Here is a 9,938-nt window from a genome sequence, read left to right as displayed (position 1 = left end):
GAGATTCTTGCACTGCTTCTATTAGAATGAGCAGAAGCCTGAAAAACAAGATGCATGGTATTTCAGAGACTGCTGGGAGCCACTGCGGTACAAGTAAACACATGGGTTGTGTTAGGGTAGCTAAGAATAGAAACAGGTGCAGGTATACTTGCGTGTACACCAATGCTAGGAGTTTAGTAAATAAATTTGATGAATTTGAGGTATTGCTCAAAACATCGAAGGCAGATATTGTTGGGATATCAGAGACGTGGTGTCACACAGATATAAGGGATGCAGAACTGCAATTTGGGGAGTACAACGTCTACAGAAAGGATAGACAGGATAGGAAGGGGGGAGGGGTTATGCTATTAGTTAAGAAACACATAAAAACCAAGGAAGTGAAGCCAGTCGACATCGCTGGACAGTGCAGTGTTGAGTCAGTTTGGTGTGACATAAGCATTGGGAGATCAAAATTGAGAGTAGGAGTGTGCTATAGGCCTAATGACTCTGATGAGTATAATAAGGAACTGTACAGGGAAATAGAGTGGGCCAGTAAATCAGAGTGTCTTATAATGGGAGATTTTAATTTCCCAGATATTGACTGGAATTTGGGGGCTGGTTACTCACACACTAGCAGGGCTTTTGTGGATTTATTGGATGATTGTTTTCTACATCAGCATGTTCGCGAGGCAACTAGAGGGAGTAATACTCTTGATTTGATTATCAGCAGTGATTCTTCATGCATTAAGAATCTGCAGATAAATGAACCACTAGGTGGCAGTGATCACAGTGTGCTGAAGTGGGATTTACTCAAAGAGGTAACTACCATTAGGGGTAAAGGGAAGGGTTATTGCTTCCGTAAAGGCGACTACGATGGACTGAGACAGTATTTAAATTCTATACAGTGGGACCAACTGATGATGTTACCAACAGCAAATTCAAAATGGGAAGCATTCAAAGAACTTATCTTGGAAGCTACTAGTCTTTACATACCAACTAAGAAATATTGTTCAAGGTTTAGGCCAAAATGGATGTCAGATGAACTAATGAGGCATATGGCAGAGAAGAAAAATGCATGGGATACATACAAATTAACACATGACACAGAAGCCTATGATAGATACAAGTTGATATGCAACCAAGTTACAAAGGAGGTTAGGCAGGCGAAGGCAGATTACGAGAAATCCTTGGCAAGGGATGCAAAGAAAAACAGCAAAGAGTTCTTTACTTATGTAAACTCTAGAAGGAAGGGGATGAATCAGATTGGTCCACTTGATATTGATGGGTCAAGTGTTGATGATCCTGCTCAGGTAGCTAACAAACTAAATGAATATTTTGCATCGACATTCACACATGAGGAGTTATTCAGCGAGGGGAATACCAGAGGTGTATTCAACTCTAGCAGTAAGCTACAGAATCTTGAAATAACTGGGAGTAAAGTGGAGGAGAAACTGTTGAAGATAAACACAAGAAAGGCACCCGGGGTGGATGGGATCTATCCAGTTATATTAAAGGAGGCAGCAAAGGAAGTAAGCAAACCCTTAGCCATAATTATGAGAGCTTCCTTGGACTCAGGGGAGGTACCCATAGACTGGAAATGTGCAAATGTGACCCCAATTCACAAAGGAGGATCAAAGGCTGACACAAGTAATTATAGAACTGTGAGATTAACTTCTGTTCCAGGAAAATTAATGGAGGCACTGGTTAAAGAAGCACTGCAGGATCATTTAGACAAGACTTCAGTTATAGCTCAGACACAGCATGGTTTTGTTAAGGGGAAATCTTGCCTGACCAACTTGATTGGATACTATGATGCAGTCACAAAAGAACTGGATGCAGGGAATAACTTTGATATTATATACTTGGATCTTAGAAAGGCTTTTGATACTGTTGCACATGGAAGACTGCTACACAAATTGGAGCAGTGTGACATTGGAGGCAAATTGCTGCTATGGATAAAGGGGTGGTTGAGGGGGAGAAGACAGAGAGTGGTAATCAATGGACACTGCTCATCGTGGACTGATGTTATTAGTGGAGTCCCTCAGGGCTCAGTGTTGGGTCCATTATTGTTTTCTGTATTTATAAATGATATTGATGATGGTATATCGGGCTTAATGTCCAAGTTTGCAGACGATCTGGAAAGGTTGAGCAGATGGGCTGAGAGGTGGCAAATGAAGTTTAACATTGACAAATGTAAAGTACTACACATGGGAAACAGCAACCCCAGAGCAACGTATCAACTCTGTGGTACTACACTGACAGTGGTAGAGAATGAAAGGGACTTGGGGGTGGTTGTGCAGGCAGATATGAAGTTCTCTGAGCAGTGCAGACGGGCTGCAAGAGTAGCTCATGGAGTATTGTCAATGATATACAGGAATTTTTCCAGCAGGGATAAGGAGGTGATTATTCCATTGTATAAGGCGATGGTCAGGCCACACCTAGAGTACTGTATACAGGTCTGGAGGCCTCATTTCAAGAAGGATGTAGAGCTGCTGGAACGAGTACAGAGAAGGGCAACAAGATTAGTGAATGGAACAAAGGGGTGCTCTTACGAAGAAAGGCTTAAGTTTTGCAAATTACAGTGTCTGGAGACTAGGCACCAGCGAGGTGATCTGATAGAGGTGTATAAAGCCTTGAATGGTTTAAGCATGCTCAATGCTGATGGGATTCTTCCTCTAGCTCAGAAAAATCACCTGAGAGGGCATAATTTCAAATTGAGGAAAGACAGATGTAGGATAGACGTGCGGAAATTTGCCTTTAGCCAGCGGGTGGTTGGTTGGTGGAACAGACTTCCATCCCTTGTGGTGGAGGTTGATAGCCTAAATAAGTTTAAGGCTCAGCTGGACAGGTATTTTGAACGAACAGAGGGGTGAAGTGGAAGTGGGTTTTTTTTTTTTTTTGGCTGATGCTGCATAAGCTTGCTTTCTTGCATCAAATGCCTCTACTAATGCTAATGCTAAATGCTAATATAAAGAGGGCACATTGCTGTATACAACTCGCTTCACGACTACAAGCCAGGGGTTTACAAAAAAGAAATGACACAACATAATAAACAAAAATGAAAAAAAAAAAAAAACCAGCATTATGACTCCAGAAAGGTTTGAACGCTGGAGTGATGGATCCATGGCAGTGATGGATAGGTCCTCGGGAGCAGGTTCTAATGTCCTGTGACATGGTCTTGGGAACGAAGTCGACCGAATACTTTCTACCTATATTTCTTATCCACTGCGAATTTGTAGAGATCACCATACAAGGAGGGAGTGTATGTCTTGCAGCATTTGCACAGATAGGAACCGATCAGATAACTTTAACCGGTTTGGAACAGCCTGAAGGACTGGATTAGCCCTAAGGCTTGGGACTATCCTCCATCCGCAGTTAGCCCAGAAATCTGGTACTGAAATAATGCCGACCATCATTTTGATGGCAAAGACGAGTCTTCTCTCTTGAATGATGGCGTCTGATGTTGAGAGAGCTGCCGCCATCTGGGTGGTCCTTGGCGCAGGAGAAAGCCGAAATTTCCATTATGGCCCACTTCAGTAGCCAGAATTCCCCCGCGAAAATCCGTCTAAGATGGGTCGTAGCAGTTGAATTCCAGACTTCGGCGCCATAGAGTATGATCGGATAAACACGTCTTAATATATCTGCACCCAACAGCCTGGTCATGGACGTGCATAAGTTGTTGTTTAATCATCCACTGGAGTCGACATGATGATGCCCAAATATAATTTTAGTAATTAAAGATTCAGAAAAAGACATAGTAAATCACATGGAATGAGAAAGGAAACGCGTTTATTTTTAGAAATAAATGCCGATACGCTAGTGAAGACTGCTATATTGAAAATGGCACCTGAATTGAAAATAGCACTGATCTCAATTGATATAATAGTTTTAGTCATGAAATAACGAAAACAGTTATTTGTAGAAAATCAGTCTAAAGAGGGTTTAAGTTTTGCAGAAATTGTTAGAGTTGCTATTTATAGTTAGAAGAATTTCTCTTACTTCTTGTTACACCACATTTAAACTGGATAAAAGAACACTGAAAGGACAGAATTCATAGGATACCTGGTTCCTGGGCAACAAATCCACCGCTTGGCAAGTATATAGCTACACAGCATTCACGTATACAGTAATTTGATACCAGTACGGATAAAGTGAGTTAAGAGACTTGAAAAGAGGGATAATAATAATAAGAAGAAGAACTCTTTATTGCATACAAAAGGCACACGCCGTACACAATACCCTTCACGGCTGCAAGCCAGGGGACAGCGGGTTCCCGACGCATGGGTGACTCTATCGCGAAGGTGGTACAGTAATTACACTATCTCCGTTCGACAGTATCAACAGTGTATCGGGAATACACCATTTACGGAATACATCTCATCGTGGAGAGCGCTCTTGGCGGAGAAAGGTAGTTGGTGAATGTGGCTGTCGACGTCTGTCTCGCGTTTCAGCAAACCAGAGAGGGACAGTGGCACAAATCACCGCCGACTTCAACGAGAGAGGTGCCAGAAACGTCTCCACCAAGAACATCAGGCGATCATTAGCCGCAATATATTATGGGAGCCACCGCGCCCACCAGAGTCCCATTGCTAACACCACGACACAGAACTCTACACCTCAACTGGGCGAAAGAACATCGGCACTGGATCATGGATGATTAGAGATGGGTCTCCTGGTCCGATGAGTCCGTTTCCAGTTATTACGAGCAGATGGGAGAGTTCATAACTGGCGGAAACGGCACAAAGCTATGCACCCGTCATGTCAACAAAAAACCAAATTATTTGTTTGGGTCACCCGTAATTGATTACATCAACCCATGTGTTTTGTGTCTGTAAATTGCGTGTGTTCTCTGGTCGATTTGCCTGTTTTGCTGGAAGAAAAAAAACCCTGTTTCCATGGGGAAAAACCCCTACTATCTACGCCTGAGACCGACTAACTCAGCCACTGAGTGAAAAACACCCATTAAAGTTCCTCGCGTCATCGACGGGATTCGAACCCGGGTCTTTTCCACCAGGCGTGGGGAGGACGGTAACGATACCACTGTTGTACCGCGCAGACCGTCATGTCAACAAGGAACTGTTCAGGCAGGTGGACGGTCTGTAATGGTCTGGGATGTGTTCAACTGGCACACGTTGGGACCTCTGGTACGTCTAAGCGCATCTCTGAACGGTCCAGGTTACGTGCCGATATTTGAAGACCATCTGTATCCTTTCATGGTCATCGTGCACCCACAGGGCAATGGACTCTTCCAGCAGGACAATTAGCAGCCCCACAGAACCGTAGTGACTAGAACATGGTTCAAAGAGCATATTGAAGATTCTATCACCATGGAATGGCCTTCCTGTTCACCGGACATGAACCCTGTGGAGCATCTTTGGGATACTGTGGAAGGGTCTTACAGAGCTTTGGATACTCCATCCAGGAATTCAATGGAATTATGGACAGCCGTGCAGCAAACATGGATGGAAATACCTGTAGAAATACTTTCGTAAACGAGCGGACTCGATGTCGCCGTGTGACTGCCCTTATCCGGGTGAAAGGTGGGCCTACCTACGTTACTAGTTAGGTATCCTATGATTTCTGTCAACTCAGTGTATTTCTTCTTTCTTTTTATTTTAGAGCTTTATGTCTTACATACAGGGTTGTTAAAATTAAAGTATTCTTATGTAGAGGGCTCTGGAGCGAGTTCTAAGGCTCGTACTGAAGAGAAATTTGGACAACAGGTACAATAAAGAATGCGCTCGCCATTTATTGGAAAAAAAAAATTAGTTACAAAATTTGTCACTATATGGCGCTCTGGCAATACAAATCACTTGAACAGCGCTACAATTGTTCAATGTGTCCTCCATTTTGGTCAACAACAGTTTCCATTCGAAGAACAGCATTTTCTACAGCAGAACGGAACATGTCAACTGGAACAGCCAGCACATGACGTCTAATGCTGTCCATCAGATCTGCCTGAGTTTGACATCCTTCCCGATACACCTGATATGGTATCCTGAAGGCACCCACGTTGTTTCAGCTCTGGTATTGGGAAATTGGCCAACATTTCATTTCTCTGTAAAATGCCAGATTCGAATCTCGTCAATGACGCGAGGAACTTTTCTGGGCTTTTTTCACTCCATGGCTGAGTCAGTCAATCTCAGGAGAGGAGAGAAAGATTCACCTCACTTTCCGGAAACCGAATTTTTCATCTAGAAAAACGGGCAAACCGACCAGAGGACACGTGCAATTAACAGACATAATACACATAAGCAGATGAGGTAATTCTCGGGTGACCCTAAAATGACAGTTTTAAAACAATGTCACGAGCGATACTTTTGTGCTAGGTGCAGAAAGGGTGAAAAAATGAAATATAAATTTCGTGTTTTGTTGGATGAGTCTGAGTGCTGGATGAAAAGAATAATTTTCCTGATAGGAATTAAATCAGCGGATTCAACAGCTACACAGCTGTCGTTAACGTTAGAGCTCATTCTTATACATCTGCTGCACAATGTCTTTGGAATCACACATCCTGCTGCTCCCAAAGACAATATCCCATGGACAACTACTTTTTTGTTCTCGATAATATGTACATCACTAAGGACAAAAGTTGGTGGTATTGTAGAATAAGACCTACATAGTCAAGTGCGAAGGTACAAAAATGCACGCGATTTGAGTGATCGTTGTTGAAGCCGCATGACTATAAAATACATTAGAATATTCTTGTATTCTCTATCTTTTGAACTCATTTCACTTATGTGGTCGTCCCGAAGTATAAACAGAAAATGTATTTATTTATTATCTTTTAACCGCACAGTGTGTGTTTGTGTTTAGCGCTAACAATTAAGGATAAGAGGCAACAATACTCAAATCTGACTGCTAGGGTGTGTAAAGCGGGTGTCAGCAGAACATTAAAAACACACATTTATTTACAAAAAATTTACAAACCTTTAATGAATATTATATACAGAATTTACATAAAAAACAAATAATTACATACATGCACACGAATTTCCATATATATGAACCATACTAGTACAACACACTGTCTCTCTCTCATCAACTGTCCTCGATTTACATATAATTAACATCAGTTTGCATCAGTCTCCTTATACCACAGAGAAGTCAGATACAGTTTTTTTTAATAATCCTCGATGATTATTCAATCATTCTCTTACATTGCCAATTTTTATTGCTTACATCAGTAAAACTCATTTCAACTATTAGTACTCTTTTTGTAGATTTGTTTCTAGCCTTTAACACATGAAATGTATTACAACTGTATTACCAAAATGTATTACAACTGTATCACTACTTATCTCAATAATATTCACTACAGATCACCCATTCTACCTTAATTATTCTCTAGTTATCATCTTAGTCATCCCCTTTACCACCCTTACGTTATTTCATTATCATTAACTTTCATAACAAATTGTCTCAACTTTAGTATGTACCTAACTTGCCTAATACAACAGGAATGTTCTTTTTTTAAAAGGACTGTCATTCAGTTGCTTACAGAGCTAGGTTATAAGTCCTTGAGTTCAGGATTCGAGAAAAAAAAAAAAAAAAAAAAAACGGGAACAGACTTACGTTCCGGAATAGCCGCTACTTCCAATTTCCTTGCGTTCAGGCTTCCTTAGTGGCGGACGGGCTTTCTTTCATTTCTTGGGCACACTGCCTTCCGATGTTGGACCAGGCTTTCTTTCTCTTCTTGACTCATATACCTGCACAACTGGCCATTTCTCAACGGGCCGGACCCTAGACACAAGTGTAGGCTCTCTTTCTCTTCTTGGCTTAACCTTAACTTAACCACTGCCTTCACTGCCCTCTGATGCCAGACAAGGCTTTCTTTTTCTCACGTTTTTTTTTAAATTTTTTTCTTCATCTTGCTACCATGAGATGTGAACTCTGACCACCAAAAACTTTACTTCACTTCAACTCGCAACTCACAACTTTCTCTCCTTATACCACAGAGAAGTCAGATACAGAGTGGACACTTGCTCAGTTACTTCCCCCGAACTTTACTTTTTCCCTCTAGTTTGGAACGCCTCTAGTTTGGAGTCCCCAAGGACTCCAACCAATCCCCATACTGTTTAATTTTTCATTCCTTCCTATTTGCTAAAACAACACACCACAGCGGTCTCCCTAGTGCACAAACCAACACTTTTCTAGAAATTTATTTTTTTCTTCACACGGCAGTATGGCCCTTTCATGTTTGCCAGATCACCTCCAAAACACTCATTTTTCGTGTTCACACTTCTGCTGAATAGATCGAACTTAACCCAAATATCAGCTACCCTGACGCCGTTTTCTTTTGACGCGAACACTGGACGTCCACTAATTTCCTGTTTATTTCCCAACGGTGGCTTAGATCAAAAGCGACGCCTCGTAAATCCCGTTTCACGGTCCTTTTGTTTTTGCCCTCAGCAACCCTTTCACACCTGTTCTCAAATGCCATCTTCTACTTAGTCCTGCTGTCCCTGTTTGCTCTTTTATATTACTCGAAATCACTTGTTTCCATTTAGGCGCTATTTAACATATACATGACATGATGGTCACATGACATCAGAACAGCGTATGAGACCAAGGCTCCTGCCTAGTTTTGCCAATGATAGTATCGGCCCTTGACGGGCCAAGATTTTAAAGCTGCATTCATGCAGTTCAGCCATGGCAACGACAGACTTGTGAGCAGATGCGTTATCTTGGTGGAACAAGACATTGCTAAGTTTTCCCTCGAAAAGATGTCCCTTTTTTCCCAATTATTGGATAAATAAATAAATAAATAAATTTTCTGTTTATACTCCGGCACGACAACCAAGTCAGTAGAGTTTACAATAAATCGTCAATACAAATATTTATCGTATTTAGTAGTCACGGGCTTGAACCCCGGTCCACTCAAGGAACGCGTGCTATGCACTCTCGCTCCTGACCACTGGGCTACGTCAGGCCTAAAAAAAAAATACTCCCCGGCGGGGAATCGAACCCCGGTCTCCCGCGTGACAGGCGGGGATACTTACCACTATACTACCGAGGAACTTAAAACTGCACTGTGACTGATTTTGTCCATCTTTCCTCATTGACACAGATTTTTTGACTTTAGGACCTGTAATTAAAAAAATACGTTATTGAAACTGCATGAACCTTGACGGGTTACTATTTGAAGTGTTATGCATTAGGTACAAAACTTTTTAACGCTGTACCACTACCCTTTGATACGAGGGTCATGAACTTTTCAAACAACCCTCGTAATGGCTTTATTGTGTTACAAATAAAGATCTCTATTTCTTTTCACAGAGAACTTACTATATATATGCTCTTATATATGTCCTCTTAAAAGGACTTACTCCGATCGAAGTGTTTAAAGCTTTAAATGGATTAGTAAAATAAATGCTGATGGCATCCTCTTCTTGGATGGCACGCAGAAGAAGGACAAAATTACGAGTACAAGTAGACAATGAAAGCATATGAAAGGCAAAATTACAAGTAGACAATCAATCTGCCTTGCAATCTCCATTGATCTTGCTCAGGAATGCAACATTATTTTCATTACAAAGTTCAGCGAAATTTGTAATTTTGAGAATTTTGTTCTTTAGAAATTGTAATGTATAACAAGTTATTGACGCATTCAAGAAACTCGCTGATTAAGTTTATATCAAACGAGCGATTGAATATTGAAATTTTTTGAAGGCATTTTTTATTGCAGAAGAAAAGCCATTCGAAATTTATTGTAAAGTTTTTTAAATCACTATTAAATGAAGCGTACTGCTATGTTATGAATAGTGCGCTTAGAGTATTCGATGAGAAATTAATGAAAATTGAATTTTCTCAAGATTTCATGATAGAAAGCGAATGCTGAAATTATGCATTAAAACAAATTTGTTCCCTTACGTGCTCAAAATTTTAAATGATCACAAATTCAAGGTGAAGAAATGATATCATTTAAAGATGAAATATTTGATATGTATAAAATAACT

At 40.9% G+C, this 9,938-nt stretch overlaps 1 non-coding gene across 1 annotated transcript; it reads right to left on the bottom strand.

Annotated features, from left to right (window-relative positions):
- Positions 1–8,926: 8,926 nt before the first annotated feature.
- Positions 8,927–8,998, bottom strand: TRNAD-GUC (transfer RNA aspartic acid (anticodon GUC)). The gene has a single exon. It is a non-coding gene; the product is annotated as a tRNA-Asp (tRNA).
- Positions 8,999–9,938: the final 940 nt, after the last annotated feature.

This window comes from Mastigoproctus giganteus, chromosome 2, assembly GCF_048544385.1.
Source record: "Mastigoproctus giganteus isolate SK-2022 chromosome 2, ASM4854438v1, whole genome shotgun sequence".
Lineage (NCBI taxonomy): Eukaryota > Metazoa > Arthropoda > Arachnida > Uropygi > Thelyphonidae > Mastigoproctus > Mastigoproctus giganteus.
This window is presented reverse-complemented; position numbering and strand designations above follow the sequence as displayed.